General features: G+C 33.8%; 2 long non-coding RNA genes across 3 annotated transcripts; one reads left to right on the top strand and one right to left on the bottom strand.

The window, feature by feature from the left end:
* Positions 1–1,760: 1,760 nt before the first annotated feature.
* On the bottom strand, positions 1,761–3,232 carry LOC149685324 (uncharacterized). The gene is made up of 2 exons (XR_016383997.1): positions 2,408–3,232; positions 1,761–2,287 (listed from the first exon to the last, which is right to left on the bottom strand). It is a non-coding gene; the product is annotated as an uncharacterized LOC149685324 (long non-coding RNA).
* A 1,273-nt stretch (positions 3,233–4,505) lies between these two features.
* LOC149685323 (uncharacterized) lies at positions 4,506–10,866 on the top strand. Of its 2 annotated transcripts, XR_016383996.1 has the most exons (5): positions 4,506–5,990; positions 6,077–6,595; positions 9,197–9,272; positions 10,325–10,438; positions 10,759–10,866. It is a non-coding gene; the product is annotated as an uncharacterized LOC149685323 (long non-coding RNA). The 2 variants fall into 2 exon arrangements; XR_016383995.1 differs by lacking the exon at positions 4,506–5,990 and having other exon boundaries at positions 5,999–6,595.
* Positions 10,867–14,491: the final 3,625 nt, after the last annotated feature.

The raw sequence follows: 14,491 nt of genomic DNA, 5'->3' as shown, positions 1-14,491 counted from the left end.
TAATGTTGTTAATTTCATTAAGAACTGCTACTCCATGAAGTAGCAGTTCTTATTTAAATTAACAACATTAGAAAAAGGGTATCATAATTAGTTAATTAGTCAAAGTTAAATTGTTCAATGTTAATAATTAGTAGTTTGTGAAATAAACATGACTCTTAAGGTATGGCACTTAACGATTCCAAAATATTTAGTAGTAGTAGAAAAAGTTAGCGGTTAATAGTTACAATCTAAGGTTTTCGGTTCAGTTCAGTTTTAACTGAAAACTGAACTGATCAGTTCGGTTTCTTGGCTGAACCGAACTGATAATTTCAGTTCAGTTTCAGTTCTTGAAAATCCTAACTGAAAAGTTTCAGTTCAGTTTCAGTTTTAGTCCAAAACCGATTTGAACCGAACTGTGGGAAACCTTACGGAGAGATGAACACTCGGTCTAAGAGACTGATTCAACGGTGGAAACTGGAAACCGTGTAACCCGATTGACCGACTAATCCCGAATGGCGGAGAGCCGGAGAGCGCGGGAGTGGCGGGACGGCGACGGAGATTCTCTCCTAAACAGCGGGAGGAAGCTCAACTCTGCGCGTGCGCCAACTTTACAAACCGTCAAATCTCATTGGTTACGCGGAAATGACTAAAATGAGAGGTTTCAAACAGACTGGATATAACAACGAAATAAAAGGCGTAGTAAGACATCGTATTAATCTCTCGCTAAATAAAGTAGTACTCCTTCAGCGTCGCTGTAACAAAATGTATTTTTTAAATTCAAGACGCTGTCTAGCCAAAATGTTGTGCACGTTCATTCGGAGTTTTCTTGTTGCTAAGCTTGTGTCAACGAAGGATTGCCATGTTCTCGAGATCTTCTAGTAACGGCAAACTAGCCTGATTAAGTTGGATTAATGCACTTGCAAACAAGGGCTGAGGAGAGGTTCAATGCGGACGGTTTAAGGAATCTTACATTCACACTCCAATAAAATATGCACGCTCCAGACCTAATAATTTAAGAGTCTTATATAATCCTTCCTATAATTTGATGAATCTGGTCCTATAAAACCCTATAATTTTGCAAAGCGAATCATATTTTTCCTATTAAAAATTATCTAAAAGAGTTGGTGCCCTGACCTTGAGAAAACGGTAAAAGCGGGCACCACCTCGAAGTTGTCTCGTCTACTTTTCTTCGCGCCAAATGAAAAATTTCCTAGTATTTTAGGCCTGATTGTTTATTAAAATGAGGCGTTTGATCAACTTTAATTGACATTGAAACTAACTTTACTGAATAATTTGAGGGCGGGGAATCCAATGAAATCACAAGCGACATCGTATGTTCAGCCGTTTTTGATCTAACAACACCTTTTTGTACAAAATTAAATTACGTAATTAGTTAGGCAATTAAAATATATGCATAAATAGACGTAACCGAAATAAAAACTGGTTTTTAACCCACTTTAAGTACGAATTTTGCCTCGGTTCTTATTTCATTCGACGAGCCACACTTATTTCTATAAAAGTCGGCTAAAATATTTGGTGTTAATTGCTTAATTAGGCCTTATTTAGCCTTAATTATATTTTTTCTCTACATTATGCGTCATATTAACTTGTCACAAAGCCACGGTCAATCGAATGCAGCTGTCTTATTTCCCTCACGCTTTTAAGGTAAACTGGTTTATTCCTCTAGGAGCCTTTTTTCACACGTTTTAACTTTGAAAATTAATATCTCATTAACAATTAAAGATAAAAAATTTAAGCCAGGTTCAAAATATTCGACGACATTTAAACTACATCATTATGTTTATTAATTAAAAATTACAATTAAATTTAATGACAATTAGGCGTAATTTCTGAAGTTTTTACTGTATTTCAGTTAATAGCTAATTAACTGTTATTCACACGAAGATAAAAGCGAGTTTATCGGATTCCCCGGGTTTTTGTAGTCTATTTAGTTAAAACTAACATCATAATTAAGCAATTATAAGCAAAATAATTAACAAAACACGAAACGGATAAAATATTTTATGGGCATCCGTTGAAATAGTGTTCTAAGCATAGAACCTTCATAGGTTTCGAAGTTTAAATTTTCGTCTGAATATTTCGTGGTTTTTGTGTTTTTAAATAGTTATATTCAACTGTAATTGACATTAAAGTTGTCTTTTCCGACTATTACGAGAACGGGCAATTCGATAAAAATATTTTCGACATAGCACAATGATTAGCTTTGAAGATGACAAATTATTAGTAATGTAGTGCGAATTGCGATTTAATTTTTGCACCGTTCAATGCGCCAGCCTTCATTACATAACTTAAAAAAAAAAAAACCAGGTTAAATTCGCTTAATTAGGGCTTTTTTAAGCTAATTCTAATTTGTAAATAAAGAAAAATCAACGTAACTTGAGAGTAACATGCGTGAGATAATCAATACCCTTTGGTCTTCATAGTACAACGAGAAATCCTTGAAATGTTTCGTTCAAGGACACAATTTTAGACTGTAAGTTCCGTCACCTATATTTTCAAAAGTATAAATTGGATTAACATGCGATTTTGATCAAGGGTTCTACACATCATAGTTAATATCGACTTGAATTGGCATAAACCTAACTTTAATAGAAATTGAGGTATTAAATGTCAAAATATGTCGAAGTTAGGTGTTTATTTGTGACCAAAATAAATGGGCTGCAATAATGCTACTATGGGAATGTGCTCTCTACTTTATAATTAATATGTCTGAAAATTTTTAAAATTTTATTACAAATAGAAGCGCAGATATTAAATGATCAATTGCGTTACAATTCTTGTCAATTTGTGTCAAAACTATTAGTAATTTAGTTACGAAATTTTGATAATATGTTTTATAGTAGTTGGTTAGTATGCACGAAAATTTATAAGATTTTACAATGAATATAAATGACGTAATATAAGTCGCATTTTTTGTAAAATATTGATCAATTTCCGCCCAAAGTAACTCGTGAATAATAATGACAAGTTATGGACATTATGCCTATTTAATGTGTCTAAGTTTTGGTGACTTTAACACAAATACAAAATAAGATATTCTGAATCAAAAATGGGCAAAAGTGGTGGACATATTATTATAGAAATTTGAGTGCATGTTTTACACATTATTATGTACCTATCCCAGGAAAGTTAGCGCGGGAAATTTTCAAATTCAATGGAATGATTACTCCTATAGTTGCAACTACTCAGGGCTTCAAGGCTCATTAAAGCCTCATAATATTTGCCGCCCATTTCTCTCGGACCTAAGCCGTTTTTACACTTACCACTTTGAAACCGTTTTCATAAGGTTTGGAAAGGTCAAAATTTAATCTTTAGCTGTTAACCATATAAATATTTCTGGAGAAAAATTAATATTTTGACAAATATGTTCGACTTTTCCAAAACGGTTGAGAACGGTTTGAACGTGTCAAGTGTGAATATGGCTTAACTGTTTCCCTACGTTAGTAGTTTTTCATAATTCTAATGTGGGAGCACTTTAACATCCGTATTCCAGTGAGTCCAGTCCCAAGTTCCCAAACACGAAATTAGAATAAACTGTCAGTTTGTTAATATATATTAAAATTAGTAGTATAAAATGGCCACCAATTCGAAACATAAAGTGGACAAACGATTTTGTAAAAATCAAGATCGAAGTATTATGTCAAAGGTATTTATAGATTCCAATGATAGGGAAAAACTTTAGGAAAAACTTTACTTTAGCTCGCGCATTCAAAATACAGTTTTTTCAATAAATATCTTTTCTGGGAGGTTAATTATACGATAATTAATTACATTTAAGTCGCGGAAACTATTTTAATAAATATTTTCACGAACCTAACCTAACCAAACCTAATATTGATTATAATAGTTTCCGCAAACGTAACATTTCTTGGAGACTGGAGTTGACAATACTTAGTAATATTTTGGAAAAGGTGATATTTATGCAGTTGATAAGCCTTGGCAATAACAAAAACAGGCGCACATTAGCCGCTCATGGAATAAGGGAATAAGAGGGAATAAATTACAAAAAACATGGAAAATATTGATGTAAGTTAGTTTCCGCACCTTAAATTTAATTAATTATCGTATAATTAACCTCCCAGAAAAGATATTTATTGAAAAAACTGTATTTTGAATGCGCGAGCTAAACCGTAAAGTTTAGCCATATGTTCTGCTATCATCCGGGTAATTTTTATGAAGAAGAACATACAGAATATTGTTGACAATAACCAGAAAGACCGCTTCAGGTTAATATTTATTTATTTATTATTAATTGGTACAGATAGCTAGTGACTTATAGAGACCGCCTTGCAATACAAAAAAAAAGACTGATGTTTGAGAGAGAAAAAATTGTTTTCTTTACAGTAATCACAGCTTAGCCATATAAATAGATAGTTTCACGCTTGGAAAAGGAATATTAAATAAATCAAGTACAGTTCTTTTAAAATTGATTAAAGAAAGAAATAAAAAAGGGCGAACAGTACATGCTACAAGTAGGAACTATTAATATTTGGCCGGGAACATTGCAGAGTTATTTTGGGGCATATTTTAACCATGGTTACTTACATGAGAAGAAAAGTAAAAAATGAAAAGGGAAAGAAATTTAATAGGAACCAACGGCCGTTTTATGGACTTTTAGCACAAAACAAGTCTTTTAAAAACTAATCTAATTTGTGTCATTTCCTTAAAGCACCGGATAAATATCTTACTGGGCATAATTCCCCAAAATATATCAACTATTTTACTTATGGTTCAAACTAGGGATGAACTGGTACCGTATCAGTATTGGCAACAATACTGGGGGTTTCCGGATAGTATCAGACCGTTTGGTTTATTTATTTATTTATTTGAGAGAGTTTGGTACAATAAGCCAGTACCGACTTGTGAAGACCATAAAACAATGCACATGAAATTGAAATATTAAAACAATACTAGTAAATTACAATATAATGAAAGTATTTACAGAAATAGATATTATTACAATAATTAGTATTTATAAAAATAATGCAGAGCAATCTAATTATGATTTTTGGCAAATCTAGTTATGTGGTTTGACATTTAAGGTGCGTAATGAGGTTCTTTCGAAAAAAAAACCGATACTGGTTAAAACTCTGAAAAATGGCGCCACATGATAGTTTCTCAGTTTATTTTATAATATACAGATGGTGCATTATATTTTAAAGGTTCATAGTGTCATCCCTTTGTTCAAAAAATAGACTAAAGAAGTTAACAAAATAGAGGCATTCACTTTATCCATGGGTCTCTTTAGATAGGGAAAATTTTTCTTTCATTTTGAAGCGTCATTAATTTCTTAGTCTTAAGGTACTTGTGAAATTCAAAGTTGGAGATGTTTTCAAGGTGTAGAAATTTGAAATGGGCGCTCTGAGATCGATACTCTTACAGCTTTTCTATTGAAAGTTGATCAAGGCATGTAATCCGCCGTCTAATTCAATTTCTCCGCCTTGAAAACATCTCCAACTTTGAATGTGTATTATTCGCCAAGCAATAGCTTAAAAATTATGAAAAAGATCTCAAAATGTAAATTAGAACTTACTTGACTTATCATTTAAAATTCACTAACAAAAATATTCCATAAATATATTTGGAATGCTCTGAAACTGTGTCCACTTCCAAAATTGGATCCACATTGAAAAAGCATTACGAGGGAAATTGGGTTGGTAAGCACACCTAACGGACTAAGTCGGAACTAGGGGCGCTTTTGCTATTCGTTTTTTAACATGGGGCTCGAACAAAGCTAGCAGGCATTTTACCACCGAAACAAAGTTATCTAAGTTGGGGCATACTTCTACACTACACTTTTACCTTGCCAAAGGCAGGAACAAACCAGAACTCGTCCACAAGGGTGTACCTAAAACTTGCCTTTGCTAAGCTTAGCTGGCCAGTCAACTACACCCCTGGACTATGGGAGCATCTTGTGACATTTCTTTAAAATACAGCCGAGACTTAATGTGAGCATTTGCATCGGCATTTTAAAATATGCACCATTTGAGGTAAAGGAAATAAATTCCATGAAGTTTTTAAATAAAATTTCTTAAAAGCGTTTACAATTTTGTTTTTCAATTTTGAATGAATTTAGTTTCGCTTTCCTAACTTTGTGACTAGAAGAACAGGGAAACAAGGGCCTCACAGCATAAACTAGTTGTTTTAAAAAACAATGATACTCTTTTTTAAAAAAATCCTTAAAAACCATAGTAGTATATAATTCATGAAATTACTCTTTGAATTTAATTGTTTGGTATTATTTTTAGTACTTAAGCCGTTGGATCATACTCTGTAAATATCGGTATCGGTAACCCGGTAAAGGGTTAAGCCGGGTATCTGCCATCTCTATTTAAACAGGTTAAAACCGCGTGCTTTTTTAAATTTTCGAAAAAGCTCGATTTTTGGCAGCCCTTACGCGGGGAGGATGTAGAGAAAAGAAGAGTCAAAGAGGAAAGGGGATAGTTACTTAAACAAGACAGTCCGGTATGCATCTCGCGTGCACCTACCTCGACGCACAGCAGAGGAGCCAGACGTCACATGATCCGTTAAGGAGGAAATCCAAAAGGGTTAGAGTTGGAAGGGCACACCGGCTTCCTGAATGTCCGTAAATTGGGTAGGATTTTACTTTACCTATCTAACCCAACCAACATTGGTTTCTGACTAATTAGACTACGGGGAGTTCTAAAAAAATAGTGAAAAAGATTCTAAACTCGCCGTAAGTTGTAAATTTTTTTTTTTTTAAATTTGAAAATTGTATGTATTTACCACCATTAAGACTGTTGCCCGCCATAAACTCGTTCTGAAATCAATTTTGAAAAATTACTAAGGGGGTAAACATAACAGCAAGGACTCGCGACGGAAATATAGCTATGAAATTTTAACACCCGCTGAAACATTAACAATTCTCATATTAGGATAGAAAAATAATTGATGAAACCTTCAATTTTAAAAATAAACGAAACTTTGCTTAAATGCGTAAATTATTTAGGAACGAAATTAAGGTAAACAACGAGATTTTGGAAAGGCGTTATATTATTTCGGAACGTACATGAAGATAAATATATTTTGGAAAAGGCGTAATATCGTTTGGGAAACTAACTAAACATAAGCATACAATAATATTAGGGAAAAGGTGTGATATATTATTTGGAAAACTAAATAAATGTATATAGACATTTTTTGGAAAAGGCATAATATTGTTTGGAAAGTAAATGAAGCATTTCTTAAAATACTTTTACAAATAAAACTACGCCTTTTCCAAAAGTGTTTTGTTTATCTTCATTTACTTTCCAAATAATATTACGTCTTATCCAAAATTTGGTTTTTTATCTTCATGTACCTTCCGAAATAATATTACGCATTTTGTTGTTTAACAACATTTACTTCCCAAATTATGTTATGCCTTTTCCAGAATTTTGATCTTTTTCTTCATTTACTTCCCAAATAATATTAAATTTTTTCTAAAATATTGATGTTTACATCGAGTTAGTTTCCGAAATAATATTACGCCTTTTCAAAATTATTTATGTTTACATTTAGTAAGTGTCCCAAATAATGCTACGCCTTTTCCAAAATATTGTTGTTTATCCCCATTTACTTCCGAAATAATTTAGGCATTTTAGAAAAATATCGTTGTTTATTTTTGAAATTGGAGCCTTCTTCAAATATTTTTCTATCCTGGTATGAGAATTGTAAATGTTTCAGCGGGTGTTTAGAATTTCATAGCTATGTTTCCGTCGCGAGTCCTTGTTATAATGTTTACCCTACTTGCAATTTTTCAAGATTGAGTGCAGAACGCGTTTAGGCGCGCAACGGTCTTAATGTTGGTAAGTACATGCAATTTTCCAAAGAACATTTGACCAACTTGCGGCGGGTTTAGAATTTTTTCACTATGTTTTCCGAACTCACTGTGGTCTAATTAATCAGAATCCATTGTTGGTTGGGTTAGTTAGATAAAGTAAAAGGTAAAACGTATTTGAAATTTTTCTTTTGGTTTTTTTTTCTTCTCTCTTTTGCGTTGGTTGCGCATGTGCGAAACTCTACGACCGAGCCGGCTTGGTTTTGAAAGGGAGATGAATTAAAATTTGGTTTCTCTGAGCCTTCTTCTATTTGTGCTAAATTCCTGACGTAACCTGGGTGAGCAAGCCGTCTTAACCAGAGCTGTGCTAATTAGCTGACTACTAATTGAATTAGAACTAGCAATTAGGTAAATATTTATGAACTAATCAATTACCCAATTAGCAATTAGACATAGAAACTAATTCAATTCAATTAGAAATTAGACATGTATTTATCAAACTAATTAATTAGAATTACTAATTTCTAATTAATTACTTGTCTAATTAAGGAAAAAAAGAAACCATAAGTAAACATAAAAGTTTAAAAGTGCCCATGGATTTAGTACTTTGGTAATGCAAAGTTTAATGTTTTAATGCCATTGAAAAACGGTTACGGAAGCCGTGAATTATTCACGAAAAATGAGACAGCCTCGAGCCTTCCGTCATGTTAAAATTTGTCTCATTTCTTCATTTTCTTGCCACAGTTCCTATAATGGACTCTGAGTAGTAAATCCATGGGCACTGCTATAAATTCGAGTAGGAAAAACAGTCGAAATTTCGAAATGGAACGGTTACGATCTACGAAATTTTTTTACTAGGGGCCTAGTACTAGTATTCTCTCATGTTTTAGAGGAGCTGAAATATTTAGAGTAGCACTAAGGTTTCCTCATCGATATAATAAGGCCGTTTTCAGTTTCAAATAGATGAATCAAGAGTTAATTCCTCGATTTTTAGTTTTTACTAAATTAAAAGATTAATTGAAAATCCAATTGGCTAATTAGTTAATCCTAAATCTAATTAAATTTTAATTAGATAATTACTTTTCCTATTCATACTAATTAATTAGAATTACTTCTCAATTAGCACTAAGGTAATTAAAATTCAATTACCATTTTCAATTAGTAAATGTAGCTAATTAATTAGAAATTCAATTAGCTCACTAATTAATTAGCACAGCTCTGGTCTTAACCCCAAAACACTGTGTTACAGGATCCTCTGTTCCTTGATTTATATTTTTTCCAATGTTTTCAAGTTTTTTCCTTTAAAGTATTTAAAATTTCCAGTGGTAACCCTGAAATCAAATCAACCATACCTAAAGATTCCATTCGAATTTGTTGAAGTGCGCCTTCTTAACAAAAAATATTTTTTCTTTTTAGATGGATGCTGCATACCGAAGATCAAATTCCCCCAGATTATACCTATATTATGAAAATGGGAAAGTGAAAAGTCACAGTAAGTAATTAGCCTTTTTCCTGATGACCTGTTCGTAGCGGCGACTTTGAGAACTAGCCAACCATTTGTCGCTATATAGATACGTTATTTTCTGTGGTCAAGGACAGGGTCGGAAATAAGGATTTTTTATCATGGATATTGGGACAGCGACCCCACTGGCCCATGACCATTGACCAGGGCACCTCGCCTGCTAAACTAAAGAACTAGATAATTAATATAATTGAGTTAAGGTCTTGACTCGGATTACCCTTGAATTTTCTTAGTGGCCCTGTGGACAACAGACACCCTCCAAATTAATTTTTAAACTGGTCATTTGCCCTGTGACACCTCCTTATTTCCCACGGTTGTCAAGGATTAGTCCGCTTCAACACTCTTTAAAATTAATTTCAGCGTAATTACTTGATTAAATTTATGAAATCAAACTAGTTTGTGCTCCAAACGTGTTTCTAAAGGATATCCAACACTTTTGTAAAGCTGAAAACCACTTTTAAGATTTCTTTAGAGCAACTAAAGCTGAAGTACCGTTACTCGCTAAACCTAGTAGAAGTACTCTAGAAGCTCTATAAACCCCGAAAATTTGGTTTTACTTGAAGAAAAATGTTGGATATCCTTTAGAAACGCGATCTAGTTGCATTTCATAAATTAAATGTAGTAAAGTAATTACGCTGAAATTGAGCTAACAGTGTTGAAACGGTGTAATCCTTGACCAGAAAAACTAATGAGTCTGAGCAATTTTTAGCGACACATGGGTGCCTCGTCGATTACAGTAGTTCTCAGTGCTGCTAGCCTGCTAATGGGATGGTGGAGCTGATCATTAATAAGGTTAATCCACTTTATTCCCTATGCGTGTGTCAAGGCTTAGTGGATTTTGACTTGAACATTGATTTTAACTGACCTACCAGACGATTAGAGCCTATGCAACCGATATCGAACTTAAAGTTGCTCGCTAAGCCTTGGAAAATGGATCGGTAATAAGGTGGATTGAAACTGCAGGAGCAATGCAAGTTGTTCAAAGAGCCTGATGAACAATTAAAATTCATTTCTTCATATAGTTACAGGTTCCACAATAAAACCTGAAATTTTAGAGGAATTTTCCAAAGAATTTTTGAAAGGAGCTGTTGCTTCTGAATTCACGCCAGAAGACGTAAAAATTAGAGATTTCCCAGGTATGATTTTAATACATGTTTAAAAAATATGTAGAGTGAGAACCATTTTATAATAGGTAGCTAACGTCAGGGTTGATATTAAGTCACTTTTTTAATTAAATTCTGTGAGAATTAGTTACTATTTGTCACTTTTTTTTCAATTTATCAGTCTATTTCAATGTTATTTTTCTTAAAACTATAGCTTAAAGGGATAACGAAGTAGAAAAACAAGTTATTTTTACTTGATTAATGGTGTTAAAATATGCATAAAAAGATTAGAATAATTCACCAGAACTTTCTCCTTAATTTATTGTAAATTTTGAAAGTTCTTGTGATTTTAGATAAATCAAATGTTGATGAATCAAATTTTGATGATGGAAATATCTTCGGAAAAAGGAATTTTCTGTCAATCAGAGGACGCTAAAAATTGCGCGGCTCATTCGTTTCTATAGACGTCTATAGACGTTTGTGCTCGATGGTTCATTTGCTTCAACCCTACCGCAGTTCAAAACTAGAAGGCGAATTGGCTAGCTGGGAGGGTATGCGAGGGGTTCGGAAGTGGCTTTTTGAACCCTTTAACGAATTTTTAACCGGAGTGTCAGAGATCGTCTCAGACGTTCACGTCCGACATACGTTTTTATGAATGATTTAAAGTTTAATATGTCTCATACAGTGGGGAAATTAGCAGCTCAAATGTCCGTGAAATCTATTTTCTGTTTAAAGATATTTATTTCATTTATTTGGTTATGGAAAAGTAAGGAAGCCAGTGCGGCTTTTGGCGTACAACGATATCGTCAAAGATCATAGATGTGCCAGGAAACCAAAGTGGCTCATATATTTAATAATTTTTCAACATCTCAGTGCATACGTACTTATTGTACAGCTATTGCTTTTTATATTATCTTTAATTATTTCACAAAAATTATTTTCTACTTGTTGCTATTATCAGCAAAGTGTTCATTCAAGCTTATAGTTCTGAAGTCTGTGGAGGTTCAAGAAATTTACAAATAACGTTCCCAAGGAAGAGATAACTTGAAACTTAACAAAATGTATTACAAAGAGTCCCATAACTTTTCTCCCATTGTTAAATTAACATAGATTTCACTAATAGCTTTAAAGCAAAGCGCGGGTCGAGCGGGTCCCCTACAAGGCGACTTTCCCCCTGTACTCCAGTTTTGGCTTGGCAAAGGCTAGTGGGCGGGATTTATAAGTACACTTATAAATCGCGCCCACAAATGTCTCCTGCCTTCGCCAAGCCAAAACTGGAGTTCGTAAGGAAAGTCAACTTTTAGGGGATCCGCTGGACCCGCGCTTTGCTTTAAGTTATGGTTAAGCCTGCGAGCTTCTTGGGAAAAGTATATTAAGTTGATTACCAAGGCTTAAACTGCTTAGCCCGCCTGCCGCGAAGCCCGGAGCCACTACTAAAGCGCTGGTGGATTTTCAAATTATCAAATGAAATTCTACAGTGTAGAGGGTACTCTTGGCGAAAAACTTAACCTGAAGAGGTCCTGAAGAATGCTTTAGGTATTCTTCAAGACCTCTTGAGGTGTAATTTTTCGGCTAGGATATGTTGGCTGTGAGCAAGTCCCTTTAGGATAAACATGAAGTTTACGCTGCTTAAGAAATAAATGCACTTTTAATAGGAAGCTCTAATTAAAAAGGGATTTTCATAAGTAAAAATGTTCGTGTTACTTTAATAGTTTAAAAACGCAAATTTGAAACTTTCATTAAGATAAGATGTCACTTTTAAATGTTTTCATATCTGACGTATATCTTGCACGCTTGTAAAGGACCTAAATTTGCAAAACATACTTCTGTTTGAAAATTGTACAATACTAAAAATTATGTGTTAGTCTTGTAAATTGCATATTGTATTTTATTCATTTTAATAAAACATATTGAAATGAATAAATTATTTCATAAATACATAAAATTGATGAATGACATTTCATTTTAACATTCGCAAAGAGGCACTATAATGTGTACAAGAAATCTGTGTGATAGTAGAATAGTCTTGTTCAGGCGGACTTGATGTGGTAAGAAAATCTAAAGTCGTATGAGTACAGAATGTTAACCCTCGTAGAAAAAGTAGTAGTACTCAAGTTTCACTAAACAAGACTATAGCGATTAAGGTGGAAAACGAAAGCCATATCGGACGTGACTTCATAGTTTGGTAATTTTTTATATTTTCAATATTGCAGGGCAAATGGAGGCCATAAAGTTGTGCGAGATACCACCGAGTGACTCCCTCATTTCGAACCAAATGAGGGAATTTGTTACATTAATTATGAAGTCCCATCGTGAGTACTATTACAATACTAAAACTCATCCCCCCTCCTCCCGGATAAGGACAAACGGGAGAGGCTTTTACACCACAGATTCGGTCTAAAGGGATATATTTTATGCCAGTGGACAGAACTTGAATAACGTAACAAAACATTGTCGTTGTAAAATAGTTTCACCCGCTAGCGCCATTGGGCAAACATGCAATTTTGTAAACTATTTCACACCTCGTATTATATGTTTTTATGCACTTTGAAGTGAAACATAAATGAAAAGCATTTATTTTCCAAACCGACTTCATTAAAAATAAAGGGCTACTACATTTCATTGGTGGAAGTCCAAGGTTTGGGTAACGATATATCCATGGATAAAGAATGCGCGTGCGGAAATTTGTTTTCATTCTACAGGATCGGCAACTCCCTATCTCGAACGACAGCTTATTCTGTATACACTCTGTTACAACATCGGTTGTCAGCACGCGCAAAGCTAGGTTTCTATGTAATCTAGGCTTGCGCGTGCTGACAAGAGACAAAAAACTTCAGGATCTTCAGGATTTAAATATCGTTTAAAATATCCTGAAGTTTTTTGTCTGTTGTCAGCACGCGCAAGGCTAGATTACACAGAGACCTAGCTTTGCGCGTGCTGACAACCGATGTTGTAACAGAGTGTATACAGAATATTCTGTCGCTCGAGATAGGGAGTTGCCTATCCTGTAGAGTGAAAACAAATTTCCTCACGCGCATTCTTTATCCATGATATATCCATGCCAGTGTGTATAGGCTTGAGACTGCAGAAATATACCACCTTTCATGGTTTTAGATTTTTTTCAGGATTCTAATTCAATATATATCTTCGTACTAGGATCATCACGTTTCTTTCGTGAAGAGGAAAAACCAGAATGGTGGCCTGATGATGTTCCTTTTGCATCTATAAATAATAAATGTTAGTATAAAATATTTAGGCTTAAAAATAAATCTTCCTTTTTCAAGTCCACATAAAAGGCGGTACAAAGTCATTTAGATTTTTGTAGGCGAAATCGCACCCAACATTTAGGGAGGGATGAAAGAAACATGAACTGTAACAATCTACCTCCGAATCCAAGCTTTCTACTCCCTTTAATAATGAAAGGAATACGCTTCATTAATATTGGTTCCAAGTCTGCCGCATCAAGTGAAAATTAGGGCGAAATATACTATATTAACAATGCTTAATTGTTTCATATAATTTTCACAAAGATACTATAAATCAAACTTTGAAGTATTTCACTAATTTATACTAATTTTGAAAAGTATTCTTTTTTCTAAAATTAAACAGATTAGTATTTTTGACTATATATATTAACGGAATGTCAAAATGAAAACGAAAATTTACCAAAAATCATGTAATGATTAATTTGAATATTATATCAAGTGAAACATGACCTTAGGCCGAGGCAAGGCGTCCATTCAAAGTAAACATACTAATGCCATGAGAAAACACTAATCCCACATCTTCTTTCACGTAAGGGATTAGGGTTTCATGTAACATTGTATCTCGACTTTACTATATTTACCAATAGTGGACGGTTGTTTCTTTATGAAAGGCAATTTGGATTTTTTTAAATTGGTCAACTGATCAAAATTGTCCCTGACCGGTTTTCTCTAGCTATCATAGTTTGTCCAGTATTCGTGATGAACGTACGACGAAACCTAGTAGTATTTTGGATTACATACGATTTTCTATTGTTTCTATTTATAAGGTTTTAATATCATTATAGTTGGCGAGTAGCTAAAGCATTATAGTTTTGATTTC

The sequence above is a fragment of the Phalangium opilio genome, unplaced genomic scaffold, assembly GCF_054372755.1.
Source record: "Phalangium opilio isolate 3A_F unplaced genomic scaffold, DU_Popi_V2 ptg000032l_1, whole genome shotgun sequence".
Classification (NCBI taxonomy): Eukaryota; Metazoa; Arthropoda; class Arachnida; order Opiliones; family Phalangiidae; genus Phalangium; species Phalangium opilio.
The sequence above is the reverse complement of the archived record's forward strand: the minus strand, read 5'-3'. Positions and strand labels throughout refer to the sequence as shown.